A 16,373-nucleotide genomic window follows, 5' to 3' on the forward strand; every position below is an offset into this window, starting at 1 on the left:
ATTAGGTACATGATGTAATGCCCCAAAGATGTGGCCGTTCCATCGGCTGCGTCGTCGCGCAGCAAAGTGTTTAGATGCATCATGGGGGCATAAAGTCGCTGTCCGTACCCAACAATGTGTTCTGATTCCTGTAAGTACTGAAACAATGCCCTCGACCCTTTGTGTACATTCCCAACAGAAACAGTTCAAAACAAACCCCCCTCCCTGCCCCCCTGCTTAACGGACCTTCAACTGCCCGCCACCCCAACTGAGCAGAGTGCTTTACCCATCCCAAAACCAGAGTACTTGCGTGTAGGGGGGAGAGTGTCTCCCCAGGCAGGCGGCCTCCCTGAAGGCTTTCGGGGCAGCCATGCCAGCGTCTACGTGCAGCATCGAAAGTGATGAGTCAGTTCGGCGGTCGGCGACTGCTTAGTGCGCATAGTCCGTGGTCGGGGTCATTCTTCCTCGCCGCCCCCTTCAAATCCATGTGAAGGCGAGTGTTCCGCCCCCTTCATTCGACCTGATGTTAGTGTACCATTTCTGCTGCCCTCCCCACGGTCTCGATCCGGTCTGTGTGTTTTGCGCTGTCTTCCAACGGTGTGCCAACCCTCCAGCCAGTCCCGGGCTGCACCAGGGGAGTCGAAGATCCACACTTTTTTGTCCGCTACCACCCGCAGCTTGGCCGGGAAGATCATCGAATACGGCAGTTCTTTGTCTCTCAAGGTCTTTTTTACCTCCAGGAACGTTCTCCGTCTCCTAGACACCTCCGCCGTATAGTCCGGGAAGAAAGCAATCTTGGAGTTCTGGATTTGGATGGCCGGCGCCACCCTTGCGGCCTGCAGAATGGCATCCCGATCCCGGAAATTAAATAATCTAGCCAGTATTGGTCGCGGTGTGGCCCCCGACTTGGGTTTTCCTCCCGGAACGCGGTGCGCCCTTTCGACGGAGAAGAAGTTCGAGAGTCCCTTGGGCTTGAGCCGCGTTTTGACCAGGTCCTCCACGTATAGGTCTAATGCCCCCGTGTCTTCTGACTCCGGTACACCTAAAATTCGGACATTATTGCATCGGGAGCGCCCTTCCTGGTCATCCAGTTTGTCCCTAAGCAGTTTGTTATCGGTTTGCAGACGTTCTACTGCTGTTTGCAATTCGGATACATCCTCAACCAGCGATTTAGTGACCACCTCAACCTGCTTGACCCTCTCGTTCATCTTTTGGAGATCCGCTCTAATCAGGGTGACTTCTGTCGCCGTGGCACCCACCGTCGTTTGTACTTGGGCCAGAGCTGCCAGGACATCATCAAGCGTGGCCTTTCTCGCCCCCTCGGTTTCTGCCGTTTTTCCGGCGGCCTTGCGTTGGTCTTGGGGAGGCGAGTGCCTCTCATATGCAAATTTGTCCAACTTGGCCTGGGTCGTGTTGCTTCTGGGGCCCCTGTGGGACATGGTGCTGCCGAGAAATGAACTGCCAGCTGGAGAGAGTGATCTTGTGTGGGTTGCGCAGGGCCGCCTCTTTGCGTTCCGGCGGCGGGCTGTGTCTAATTATATGGTCACCGCAGTGGGGGATGGTGTTTCCTCACCGGTATGTAGTGGTCCAGCGCTCTCCTATAGATTGCGTATAGGCCAAGTGCCAGGCCGTCCCCCAGCAAGAAGTCCAAAGGGGAGTTTGGCGGTGCGCTGTAAGTTGCGACCCACACCGGCTGGGGTTGTCGCGGTATGCCTCTCCTCGGTGCCTCCCCGGTATATGCGCTGCCCAGGCTCCTGCCCCTCTTGTGGCTCAGCGTGCGTATGGCCCCCGGTGCTCCCGCTGGGAGGTCCGCAGTGCCTATTGCCCGACGACCGCAGTGGTCGCCGAGTGATGCTGCCGGTCGCTGTGTGGCTTTGACGGCCGCTGCTGGGGCCTGGCGTACTCCGTCTGCGTGGCCGGGTAATGGCGACACTAGGCCGATTATGCGCAACTTCTGTCTCGCCGCTGGTGGATGCGTGTGGGACCGGGGGGTGCCGCCGGGTTGCGTTGATGTACGCCCGAGTGCTCGGGTTGATGGGAGGGGAGCCTCACGGAGGTTTCGGGGTGATGCGCTCGCAGAGCCGGCGCTTCCTGCCACTCACCCCCGCCTTTGGGCCACTTCCGGCCGGATTCAGTCGCTCCGTCAGTCCGCGGTTTCACTGCTGCAGTTAGGCCCCGCTCCTCCTCCGCCTCTTGACCGCGGGATCCTGCCCGATCGGGCCGCCGCCGTTCCCAGAAATATCAGCGATGCTCGCCGCATGGACACTGGGTCCGGTCCGCCCCTTTCCGCCAGTAAATATCAGGATTCTGTTACGGATGTTCGCGGAAAGCCGCCGCTGCCCAGGAGCCTCCCTAAGCTGCGGCCGCCATCGTTGGCTGCAAGCCACGCCCCCCAATTAGAGGAAACTTTAACAAACTTTGGGGCATATTACCAATAAGAAGCGAAATTTATCGCTAAACAGGCTTACCGGCGATTTTTTTATCGTTGCCTATCACTGGATATGTTAGCGGAGAAAACATGCTATTAGCAACGTTTTTCTCCATTGTGCTAAAATATCCAGCGATAATGGCGAAATGCGTGAATATTGCTGAGAAAACAGCGATATTCACGCATTAGCGACGAAATGCTCTTAGCCATGTTATCCACCTCCTATTGGATAACATGGCTAAGAACTGGTCTGAGCAGGTGTTAGTTTTTGGCGATAGCGGGAATATTTCCATCGCTATGCCTGCCTTGCTAATAGGCGATAGCGACGTTAGCGACTACTTTTGAGAGCAGAACACTGGCAGTCTGCACCCTCCCTAAATGGAGAAAATATACCTACCGGTGCGGTTTTTTCCGTATGGGCAACTCTTTTTTGACTTATGGATTACGGCTCGCCTGGCCGTGGAAATTGCCCGCTGCATGTGTGCAGATCCTGATGACAACGATACACGTGTCAACTAATGGACCGGCTGGTTTTCCATGAGGGCCCATGGTATGGGCAGACTGCTTGTGGATCGTTTGTCTGCCTACCCGCTGGGGACAACATTCGAACAATTACCCTGAGCAAAACGGAAACCCACATGGGTAACACTTCCAAAGACTCCAAATACCAGAAGGCTTCGAGGCCCAATTGTGGGCGGGACTGCCATTCACTTAAAATGGAGTATTTGTGCATTCATTTTGTTTGACATTGTAATGCCTGTGAACAAGGGCGTGGTTTGCCCAAAATGCCTAAGGCAACATTACTTTTACTTGGCTGCGAGCAGAATATAGGCGGACTGCACCCTCATTAAATGAAAAAATATACCTACCGGTGTGTTTTTGTCCGTATGGGCAACTCTTTTTTGACTTATTGATTACGGCTCGCCTGGCCGTGGAAATTGTCCGCTGCATGTATTCAGATCCTGATGACAACGATACACGTGTCAGCCAATGGACCGGCTGGTTTTCTATGAGGGCAATGGTATGGGCAGACTGCTTGTGGATCATTTGTCTGCCTACCCACTGGGGACAAGATTCAAACAATTACCCTGAGCAAAACGGAAACCCACATGGGTAACACTTCCAAAGACTCCAAATACCAGAAGGCTTTGATGCCCAATTGTGGGCGGGACTGCCATTCACTTAAAACGGAGTATTTGTGCATTCGTTTTGTTTGACATTGTAATGCCTGTGAACAAGGGCGTGGTTTGCCCAAAACGGGTAAGGTAAAATTACTTTTACTTGGCTGCGAGCAAAACATAGGCGGTCTGCACCCTCATTAAATGAAGAAAATCTACCTACCGGTGTGGTTTTTTCCATATGGGCAACTCTTTTTTGATTTATGGATTACGGCTCGCCTGGCCGTGGAAATTGCCTGCTGCATGTGTGCAGATCCTGATGACAACGATACACGTGTCAGCTAATGGACCGGCTGGTTTTCTATGAGGGCGATGGTATGGGCAGACTGCTTGTGGATCGTTTGTCTGCCTACCCACTGGGGACAACATTCGAACGATTACCCTGAGCAAAACGGGAACCCACATGGGTAACACTTCCAAAGACTCCAAATACCAGAAGGCTTTGAGGCCCAATTGTTGGCGGGACTGCCATTCACTTAAAACGGAGTATTTGTGCGTTCGTTTTGTTTGACATTGTAATGCCTGTGAACAAGGGCGTGGTTTGCCCAAAATGCGTAAGGCAACATTACTTTTACTTGGCTGCGAGCAAAACGTAGGCGGTCTGCACCCTCATTAAATGAAGAAAATCTACCTACCGGTGCGGTTTTTTCCATATGAGCAACTCTTTTTTGACTTATGGATTACGGCTCGCCTGGCCGTAGAAATTGCCCGCTGCATGTGTGCAGATCCTGATGACAACGATACACGTGTCAGCTAATGGACCGGCTGGTTTTCTATGAGGGCGATGGTATGGGCAGACTGCTTGTGGATCGTTTGTCTGCCTACCCACTGGGGACAACATTCGAACGATTACCCTGAGCAAAACGGGAACCCACATGGGTAACACTTCCAAAGACTCCAAATACCAGAAGGCTTCGAGGCCCAATTGTCGGCGGGACTGCCATTCACTTAAAACGGAGTATTTGTGCATTCGTTTTGTTTGACATTGTAATGCCTGTGAACAAGGGCGTGGTTTGCCCAAAACGCGTAAGGTAAAATTACTTTTACTTGGCTGCGAGCAAAACATAGGCGGTCTGCACCCTCATTAAATGAAGAAAATATACCTACCGGTGTGGTTTTTTCCATATGGCAACTCTTTTTTGACTTATGGATTACGGCTCGCCTGGCCGTGGAAATTGCCCGCTGCATGTGTGCAGATCCTGATGACAACGATACACGTGTCAGCTAATGGACAGGCTGGTTTTCTATGAGGGCGATGGTATGGGCAGACTGCTTGTGGATCGTTTGTCTGCCTACCCACTGGGGACAACATTCGAACGATTACCCTGAGCAAAACGGGAACCCACATGGGTAACACTTCCAAAGACTCCAAATACCAGAAGGCTTTGAGGCCCAATTGTTGGCGGGACTGCCATTCACTTGAAAATGGAGTATTTGTGCATTCGTTTTGTTTGACATTGTAATGCCTGTGAACAAGGGCGTGGTTTGCCCAAAATGCCTAAGGCAACATTACTTTTACTTGGCTGCGAGCAGAACATAGGCGGACTGCACCCTCATTAAATGAAAAAAATATACCTACCGGTGTGTTTTTGTCCGTATGGGCAACTCTTTTTTGACTTATTGATTACGGCTCGCCTGGCCGTGGAAATTGTCCGCTGCATGTATTCAGATCCTGATGACAACGATACACGTGTCAGCCAATGGACCGGCTGGTTTTCTATGAGGGCAATGGTATGGGCAGACTGCTTGTGGATCATTTGTCTGCCTACCCACTGGGGACAAGATTCAAACAATTACCCTGAGCAAAACGGAAACCCACATGGGTAACACTTCCAAAGACTCCAAATACCAGAAGGCTTTGATGCCCAATTGTGGGCGGGACTGCCATTCACTTAAAACGGAGTATTTGTGCATTCGTTTTGTTTGACATTGTAATGCCTGTGAACAAGGGCGTGGTTTGCCCAAAACGGGTAAGGTAAAATTACTTTTACTTGGCTGCGAGCAAAACATAGGCGGTCTGCACCCTCATTAAATGAAGAAAATCTACCTACCGGTGTGGTTTTTTCCATATGAGCAACTCTTTTTTGATTTATGGATTACGGCTCGCCTGGCCGTGGAAATTGCCTGCTGCATGTGTGCAGATCCTGATGACAACGATACACGTGTCAGCTAATGGACCGGCTGGTTTTCTATGAGGGCGATGGTATGGGCAGACTGCTTGTGGATCGTTTGTCTGCCTACCCACTGGGGACAACATTCGAACGATCACCCTGAGCAAAACGGGAACCCACATGGGTAACACTTCCAAAGACTCCAAATACCAGAAGGCTTCGAGGCCCAATTGTGGGCGGGACTGCCATTCACTTAAAACAGAGTATTTGTGCATTCGTTTTGTTTGACATTGTAATGCCTGTGAACAAGAGCGTGGTTTGCCCAAAACGCGTAAGGTAAAATTACTTTTACTTGGCTGCGAGCAAAACATAGGCGGTCTGCACCCTCATTAAATGAAGAAAATATACCTACCGGTGTGGTTTTTTCCATATGGGCAACTCTTTTTTGACTTATGGATTACGGCTCGCCGGGCCGTGGAAATTGCCCGCTGCATGTGTGCAGATCCTGATGACAACGATACACGTGTCAGTTAATGGACCGGCTGGTTTTCTATGAGGGCGATGGTATGGGCAGACTGCTTGTGGATCGTTTGTCTGCCTACCCACTGGGGACAACATTCGAACGATTACCCTGAGCAAAACGGGAACCCACATGGGTAACACTTCCAAAGACTCCAAATACCAGAAGGCTTTGAGGCCCAATTGTTGGCGGGACTGCCATTCACTTAAAACGGAGTATTTGTGCGTTCGTTTTGTTTGACATTGTAATGCCTGTGAACAAGGGCGTGGTTTGCCCAAAATGCGTAAGGCAACATTACTTTTACTTGGCTGCGAGCAGAACATAGGCGGTCTGCACCCTCATTAAATGAAGAAAATATACCTACCGGTGTGGTTTTTTCCGTATGGGCAACTCTTTTTTGACTTATTGATTACGGCTCGCCTGGCCGTGGAAATTGTCCGCTGCATGTATTCAGATCCTGATGACAACGATACACGTGTCAGCGAATGGACCGGCTGGTTTTCTATGAGGGCAATGGTATGGGCAGACTGCTTGTGGATCGTTTGTCTGCCTACCCACTGGGGACAAGATTCAAACAATTACCCTGAGCAAAACGGAAACCCACATGGGTAACACTTCCAAAGACTCCAAATACCAGAAGGCTTCGATGCCCAATTGTGGGCGGGACTGCCATTCACTTAAAACGGAGTATTTGTGCATTCGTTTTGTTTGACATTGTAATGCCTGTGAACAAGGGCGTGGTTTGCCCAAAACGCGTAAGGTAAAATTACTTTTACTTGGCTGCGAGCAAAACGTAGGCGGTCTGCACCCTCATTAAATGAAGAAAATCTACCTACCGGTGCGGTTTTTTCCATATGAGCAACTCTTTTTTGACTTATGGATTACGGCTCGCCTGGCCGTAGAAATTGCCCGCTGCATGTGTGCAGATCCTGATGACAACGATACACGTGTCAGCTAATGGACCGGCTGGTTTTCTATGAGGGAGATGGTATGGGCAGACTGCTTGTGGATCGTTTGTCTGCCTACCCACTGGGGACAACATTCGAACGATTACCCTGAGCAAAACGGGAACCCACATGGGTAACACTTCCAAAGACTCCAAATACCAGAAGGCTTCGAGGCCCAATTGTCGGCGGGACTGCCATTCACTTAAAACGGAGTATTTGTGCATTCGTTTTGTTTGACATTGTAATGCCTGTGAACAAGGGCGTGGTTTGCCCAAAACGCGTAAGGTAAAATTACTTTTACTTGGCTGCGAGCAAAACATAGGCGGTCTGCACCCTCATTAAATGAAGAAAATATACCTACCGGTGTGGTTTTTTCCGTATGGGCAAGTCTTTTTTGACTTATGGATTACGGCTCGCCTGGCCGTGGAAATTGCGCGCTGCATGTGTGCAGATCCTGATGACAACGATACACGTGTCAGCTAATGGACCGGCTGGTTTTCTATGAGGGCGATGGTATGGGCAGACTGCTTGTGGATCGTTTGTCTGCCTACCCACTGGGGACAACATTCGAACAATTACCCTGAGCAAAACGGATACCCACATGGGTAACACTTCCAAAGACTCCAAATACCAGAAGGCTTTGAGGCCCAATTGTGGGCGGGACTGTCATTCACTTAAAACGGAGTATTTGTGCATTCGTTTTGTTTGACATTGTAAAGCCTGTGAACAAGGGCGTGGTTTGCTCGAAACGCGTAAGGCAACATTACTTATACTTGGCTGCAAGCAGAACATAGGCGGTCTGCACCCTCATTAAATGAAGAAAATATACCTTCCAGTGTGTTTTTTTCCGTATGGGCAACTCTTTTTTGACTTATGGATTACGGCTCGCCTGGCCGTGGAAATTGGCTGCTGCATGTGTGCAGATCCTGATGACAACAATACATGTGTCAGCTAATGGACCGGCTGGTTTTCTATGAGGGCGATGGTATGGGCAGACTGCTTGTGGATCGTTTGTCTGCCTACCCACTGGGGACAACATTCGAACAATTACCCTGAGCAAAACGGAAACCCACATGGGTAACACTTCCAAAGAAAATATACCTACCGGTGTGGTTTTTTCCGTATGGGCAACTCTTTTTTGACATATATATATATATATATATATATTCACTGAAAAAACCATAGGTTATAGACCATATATAGTTAGGAATTCGCACTTACAAAACCTTATTTTACTCGCACAAAACCATTGAAATTCCATATATAGTTAGTTGCACTAACTATATATCGCGCACCCGCAATCCATTGCTGATGATGTCACATATTACATCATTCATGACATGGTCAGTGACATCACTGATGACATCACTGATGACATCTCAAATGACATCACTGATGACATCACTGATGACAACATCCAGTGACTGTATGTTTCTGTAAAGTTAAAATATGTCTTACATATTGAAGAATGAGTGGATGTATAAGTGTCTGGATGAAGGATTTAGTAGGTGCATGACTGACTATGAGTTAGTGATTAAATGTGTCTCACTGAGTGCATTGGTTAGTGACTAAACTGTCTTAATTTGTGCATCATTATGTCTGTTGTTCTGTAAACTGTTGCATGTGTTGATAAGTAGCTATATGAGTAACTATATAGGTTATTGATTGGTTGCCCAAGTATTTGTATGGGAGACTGAGTGTGTGTGTGGGTGGCTGGGAGGTGTATGACTCTGTGCATAGATGTGTGAGCAGTTGATTCACTAGATGTATGGTTTCAAAAGTGCATGTGGAAACAGCTGTATGGGCGGTTGACTGTGTGCATGAGTGTATTGGTGAGTGAATGGATATCTCAGGGCTACATGTCAAAGTAAGTACATATGTAAAACACAGTACATGTGAGAGTTGACATATATAAATAACTGTGCATAAGAGCCAGTGAATGTGTGAGTGGCTGTATGGATCATTGTGAACTTGTATCAGGGATTGTATAAGAGAGTAAATATGTGTTAGTATATGTTTGAATAAGTAAAGTTTGTATAACTGTATAGTTGAGGAAATGGAGGTGTGATTGATTCTTTGCATGACTGACTAGGTGTGTGAGTAACTCCATGGATGAGTGACAGTCTGTGAGTGTCTGTTTACACTGATTGTATCGAAGGTTATATTAGAGTCTGAAGAGGTTCATCGTATTATCACATGAATGATATCATCAGTGATGTGATCAGTAATGTCAAATGAGATGTCATCAGTGATGTCATCAGTGATGTCATTTGAGATGTCATCAGTGATGTCATTTGAGATGTCATCAGTGATGTCATCAGTGATGTCACTGACCATGTCATGAATGATGTAATATGTGACATCATCAGCAGTGGATTGCGGGTGCGCGATATATAGTTAGTGCAACTAACTATATATGGAATTTCAATGGTTTTGTGCGAGTAAAATAAGGTTTTGTAAGTGCGAATTCCTAACTATATATGGTCTATAACCTATGGTTTTTTCAGTGAATTTTCAAGGTTTTGTAAATGCTAATTCCTAACTATATATGGTCTATAACCTATGGTTTTTTCAGTGAATTTTCAAGGTTTTGTAAATGCTAATTCCTAACTATATATGGTCTATAACCTATGGTTTTTTCAGTGAATATATATATATGCATACATATATAAACATATATCATCTGTATATCTATATAAATACAAACATAAATGCATGCATACATATACTTATATGCATACAGATGCATGTTATTTACATGAAAGTTGAAAAAACACTAATAAAAGCAAAGCTAAAAAGCCACCTCATTACAAACAGAATGGCTTTAACTTAAACGAGGGCGAGATCTATTGCATTTTCAATGCTTGTTTACTTTGGTTCCATCAAGAAGGCATTCAGATGTGTCACACATTTGCCATAAATTCTGAATGTTAGCACTCTAGTTGCACATTAGATCACTGTAGTAAAGCTACTGCTCACCAGGGACGTCTGCTGCTGGTATTCAAAGTGCATGTTTCAGTCTGCATGTCAGAATTTTTTTAATGAAATAGAGGAGGATTTGAGAAGTCACTCAAAATGATCCCTAATTTTTCTTTCTGAAGCACTAATCATACTTTCTATGGCAAAATTAACCCCCTCATGTTGTTCCTTTTTAAATTGAGTGTTTTCAGACTTACCACTTCATTCCAATCAAGATGGCTTCTGGTGTGCCATACTTTTGTCATAAGTAAGACTGTTAGCGCTCTAGTTGTTCTTTAGAACACTCTGGGACATTCTGTCATTGGGCTATACTTGGGGTACATCTGGGTGATATTTGGGCTACATTTAGGCTCTTTTGTCTCTGGTGGCCATCTTGGGAGACTGTATGTCAGAATTTTTTAATGAAACTGAAGAGGGTTTGAGAAGTCACTCAAAATGTGCCCTAATTTTTCTTTCTGCAGCACTAATCATAATTAATATGGCAAAATATACCCCCTCATTTTGTTCCTTTTTAAATTAAATGTTTTAAGAGTTACCACTTTATTCCAATCAAGATGGCTTCAGGTGTGCCATACCTTTGTAATAAGTAGGACTGTTAGCGCTCTAGTTGTTCTTTAGAACACTCTGGGACATTCTGTCATTGGGCTATACTTGGGCTACATCTGGGTGATATTTGGGCTACATTTGGGCTCTTTTGTCTCTGGTGGCCATTTTGGGAGACTGCATGTCAGAATTTTTTAATGAAATAGAAGAGGATTTGAAAAGTCACTCAAAATGTGCCCTAATTTTTCTTTCTGCAGCACTAATAATACCGTCTATTGCATAATATACCCCCTCATGTTGTTCCTTTTTAAATTAAATGTTTTAAGAGTTACCACTTTATTCCCATCACGATGGCTCCAGGTGTGGTATACCTTTGTAATAAGTAGGACTGTTAGCGCTCTAGTTGTTCTTTAGAACACCCTGGGACATTCTGTCATTGGGCTATACTTGGGCTACATCTGGGTGATATTTGGGCTACATTTGGGCTCTTTTGTCTCTGGTGGCCATTTTGGGAGACTGCATGTCAGAATGTTTTAATGAAATAGAAAAGGATTTGAGAAGTCACTCAAAATGTGCCCTAATTTTTCATTCTGCAGCACTAATCATACTTTCTATGGCAAAATATACCCCCTCATGTTGTTTCTTTTTAAATTAAATGTTTTAAGAGTTACCACTTTATTCCAATCAAGATGGCTTCAGGTGTGCCATACCTTTGTAATAAGTAGGACTGTTAGCGCTCTAGTTGTTCTTTAGAACACTCTGGGACATTCTGTCATTGGGCTATACTTGGGCTACATCTGGGTGATATTTGGGCTACATTTGGGCTCTTTTGTCTCTGGTGGCCATTTTGGGAGACTGCATGTCAGAATTTTTTAATGAAATAGAAGAGGATTTGAAAAGTCACTCAAAATGTGCCCTAATTTTTCTTTCTGCAGCACTAATAATACCTTCTATTGCATAATATACCCCCTCATGTTGTTCCTTTTTAAATTAAATGTTTTAAGAGTTACCACTTTATTCCAATCAAGATGGCTTCAGGTGTGCCATACCTTTGTAATAAGTAGGACTGTTAGCGCTCTAGTTGTTCTTTAGAACACTCTGGGACATTCTGTCATTGGGCTATACTTGGGCTACATCTGGGTGATATTTGGGCTACATTTGGGCTCTTTTGTCTCTGGTGGCCATTTTGGGAGACTGCATGTCAGAATTTTTTAATGAAATAGAAGAGGATTTGAAAAGTCACTCAAAATGTGCCCTAATTTTTCTTTCTGCAGCACTAATAATACCGTCTATTGCATAATATACCCCCTCATGTTGTTCCTTTTTAAATTAAATGTTTTAAGAGTTACCACTTTATTCCCATCACGATGGCTCCAGGTGTGGTATACCTTTGTAATAAGTAGGACTGTTAGCGCTCTAGTTGTTCTTTAGAACACCCTGGGACATTCTGTCATTGGGCTATACTTGGGCTACATCTGGGTGATATTTGGGCTACATTTGGGCTCTTTTGTCTCTGGTGGCCATTTTGGGAGACTGCATGTCAGAATGTTTTAATGAAATAGAAAAGGATTTGAGAAGTCACTCAAAATGTGCCCTAATTTTTCATTCTGCAGCACTAATCATACTTTCTATGGCAAAATATACCCCCTCATGTTGTTTCTTTTTAAATTAAATGTTTTAAGAGTTACCACTTTATTCCAATCAAGATGGCTTCAGGTGTGCCATACCTTTGTAATAAGTAGGACTGTTAGCGCTCTAGTTGTTCTTTAGAACACTCTGGGACATTCTGTCATTGGGCTATACTTGGGCTACATCTGGGTGATATTTGGGCTACATTTGGGCTCTTTTGTCTCTGGTGGCCATTTTGGGAGACTGCATGTCAGAATTTTTTAATGAAATAGAAGAGGATTTGAAAAGTCACTCAAAATGTGCCCTAATTTTTCTTTCTGCAGCACTAATAATACCTTCTATTGCATAATATACCCCCTCATGTTGTTCCTTTTTAAATTAAATGTTTTAAGAGTTACCACTTTATTCCAATCAAGATGGCTTCAGGTGTGCCATACCTTTGTAATAAGTAGGACTGTTAGCGCTCTAGTTGTTCTTTAGAACACTCTGGGACATTCTGTCATTGGGCTATACTTGGGCTACATCTGGGTGATATTTGGGCTACATTTGGGCTCTTTTGTCTCTGGTGGCCATTTTGGGAGACTGCATGTCAGAATGTTTTAATGAAATAGAAAAGGATTTGAGAAGTCACTCAAAATGTGCCCTAATTTTTCATTCTGCAGCACTAATCATACTTTCTATGGCAAAATATACCCCCTCATGTTGTTTCTTTTTAAATTAAATGTTTTAAGAGTTACCACTTTATTCCAATCAAGATGGCTTCAGGTGTGCCATACCTTTGTAATAAGTAGGACTGTTAGCGCTCTAGTTGTTCTTTAGAACACTCTAGGAGGCTGCAGTAGAACACAAAGGAATCAACTGACAGTCTCTGTCCTTGTTGGATGTACATGTTTTACTGAGAATGTCAGACTTCATTTTCACATGACTGAGAAAGATAATGTGAATTTACAGAAAATATGCTTTCAGTTTAGCTTATAGATCCCCTTCCAAACCACTGTGGGAAAATCATGAGATATTAGTTTTCTTTCAAACAATATTCATGATATCACAGCAGAAGGTTTTTTCACATGGTAAAATCACCTTAGAACCCACCACAATTCCTAAAACGAGTATGGTACCATCAACAAATGATTTATAATATAACTAAAGTTCTAAAACCCTCTATTACCTACAATGCTTTTTAATGAGGTGCTATCATGTATATTGGTCCCAAGATGGCTGCCAACACTTCTTGGATGAAGTGCTGACAGCCAATCAGATCAGATGTGTGGTTAGGCTCCGCCCAGATATATATCTTTTTTTGAACCTAAATTACTCAAAATCCACTGGAGCACATATATTGAGACCCATCGGGCTAACAGTCCCTACAATTTTGCCAAGTTTCATGCAAATCCATTCAGCCGTTCGAGCTAAAAGTGAGGCCAACTGCCCTATGGAAATTAACATGGGAAAAACGCGTTTTGGGACCCCCCTTTTTTCTCGGCCCCCCCTTGATGAAACCCCCCCAAATTGTCAGGGGCTGCTCAGAAACAAAATGTTCCATTTCCCTGAAAGTTTCAGCCAATTCCGTCCACAAACGCCAAAGTTATTAGACATAGAATTTTCAAAAATCCCATAGAGAAAAAATCCTAACTATATATACCTACTGGCGACTGCCAGTAGGTAATATATATATATATATATATATATATATATATATATATATATATATATATATATATATATATATATATATATATATATATATATATATATATATATATATATATATATATACATATATATATATATATATTACCTACTGGTGGTCGCCAGAAGGTAGTTATAGTTAGGACCTATCTACCATAGGAAAATCACAACATTCTATTCCCAATGACTTTGGCGCCGATTGACGAATCTTCGCTAAATTTTCAAAACTAATTTTTTGTTGATATCAACTCCTATGGTAAAAGTTTGGTGGTGATTCCTCAAGGGGGGCTGAGAAAAAAAGGGGTTCCCAAAATATGTTTTTTCCATATTAATTTCCATTGGAAACTTTAAACAACTTTGGAAAGGCCTATATTAAAGCTATTAAGGCTCTCTATGTAGAGCCTAGAGCCAAACTTTCCATAGATGGTTTCGAATCAGAGTTTATTAACATCCAAAGGGGCACGAGGCAGGATTGTCCGTGCTCCCCAATCCTATTTGCTCTATATATCAACCCCTTAAAATTAAAATTACTCATATCTCCAGTAATAGAACCTATAACTACAATAACATTTAGCACAAGAGTTTTAGCCTATGCCGACGACTTGGCGGTATTAACCTCCAAACCCACCGAGGCCATGCAAGAAATAGAGCAAATTACCCAGACGTTCGGTTCCTACTCTGGATATTCCCTGAATAAAGATAAAACTATGGTCCTATGCACTGAAAACACTATATTTGAGAGTCCTTATAGAACTAGCCAGGCTACATATCTAGGTGTGGTCTTATCTCGTACAATTAAAGAAATTACGCAGATTAATTACGATCCCTTGATTAAGAAAATAAATCAGATCTCACCAGAGTTAACAACCTCTGGTTGTCAATAATAGGTAAAGGGAATTATCTTAAAATGAATATCTTCCCTAAAATTCTATACCTATTTCGAGCAATTCCCCTGATTGTTGAGGACAATATCATCAAGGCACTTGATGCCAGTATGTCAAAGTTTATTTGGAATTTTGGCAAAATTAGGAGAGCATGACCACTCCTATCACTACCTCAACACAGGGGAGGGTTAGCCATTCCAAATCTGACATTGTATCTATGGGCAACTCTTATTCAGCAAATGGCTCCCCTATTTAACACTAAACCTATAGCTACTTCCACAACATATCAGTACTTACCTTCAATTTATGAGCTAACACTGGGAGCTACCGCTAGAGGGCTATTACTAAGACAGGTAGAGCCTTCATATTTTAAAAAACCAAATTCAAGGTAATAGTTGACGCATGGAAGGTCTGGAAACAGGTGTCAAAAAACGTAGCCATACCAAAGTACACTAAATACACCCCTCTTTGGCACAGCTCGATCTTACCATCGTATCTCAACGACAATATCTCTAGAAGATGGGAACAGTCAGGCATCATTACTTTGGGTAATTTCATTGGACAGGGACCTACACCAACATTCAAGAACCTGCAACAAAATTTTCAGATACCCCCAACCGATTTCTTAAAATATATTCAAATCCACTCGTCCATTCGATTTAATATGCCCCAGATCGAATTAGATAATATTCCCTTCTTCGAAATTATAGAGAGGCGAACCACTAGGATAGGGACCATCTATGAAATACTAATGAATAATCTTAGTGATGACATGGAACGAGTTGAGACACTCTGGGCTACTAAATTAGCCAACCCGAATATAGACATCGACACCTCATTGAGTCTGTCATTTAAATTATTTTTAGCCTCCAATCTAAAAGCCCAACACTACAGTAAAGTTTATGATCTTTATTTTACACCCTCCAAATTATTCTCATGGGGTCTCCGTCCTAACGACAACTGTCCAAGATGTGGTCAATCTCCGGCTAATCTTATTCATATGTTTGCCGAATGCCCAAAGTTAGACTTAATCAAAACAATGATCTCAGAATTCTGGACTGAAATTTTTGGACATGAATTAAGAACTTCATTAACGATACATGTTATGGGCCATGATGAATCTTTTGGGGTATAGCAGGGAAGAACTAGCGTCAGTTTTTCTGGGTATGGCAGTGCTCCAAATAATACTGGCTGCCCGCTGGAAAGATTCAGAAGCCACCACTTTCCAAATGTGGTTATCCCGGTTTTTGGGAATTTATAAATATGAAATAGCCATCTATAAAACTAGAGGAAGGAATTCTAGAGCACTCGGGACTCAGATCTGGGCTCCAATTACTAGATGGTATAATAGTAAAATGAACTCTTAGAAACTATAATGATTTGAATTATATTGTCATATTTATCTCTTCTTATTTATACAAACATATGAATTGATTTTTTTAATTCTTTTTCCATAAACACATATTAGTTCCATATCTATTTATCT

Source organism: Lissotriton vulgaris, chromosome 4_1, assembly GCF_964263255.1.
Source record: "Lissotriton vulgaris chromosome 4_1, aLisVul1.2, whole genome shotgun sequence".
In the NCBI taxonomy this organism is placed as follows: Eukaryota; Metazoa; Chordata; class Amphibia; order Caudata; family Salamandridae; genus Lissotriton; species Lissotriton vulgaris.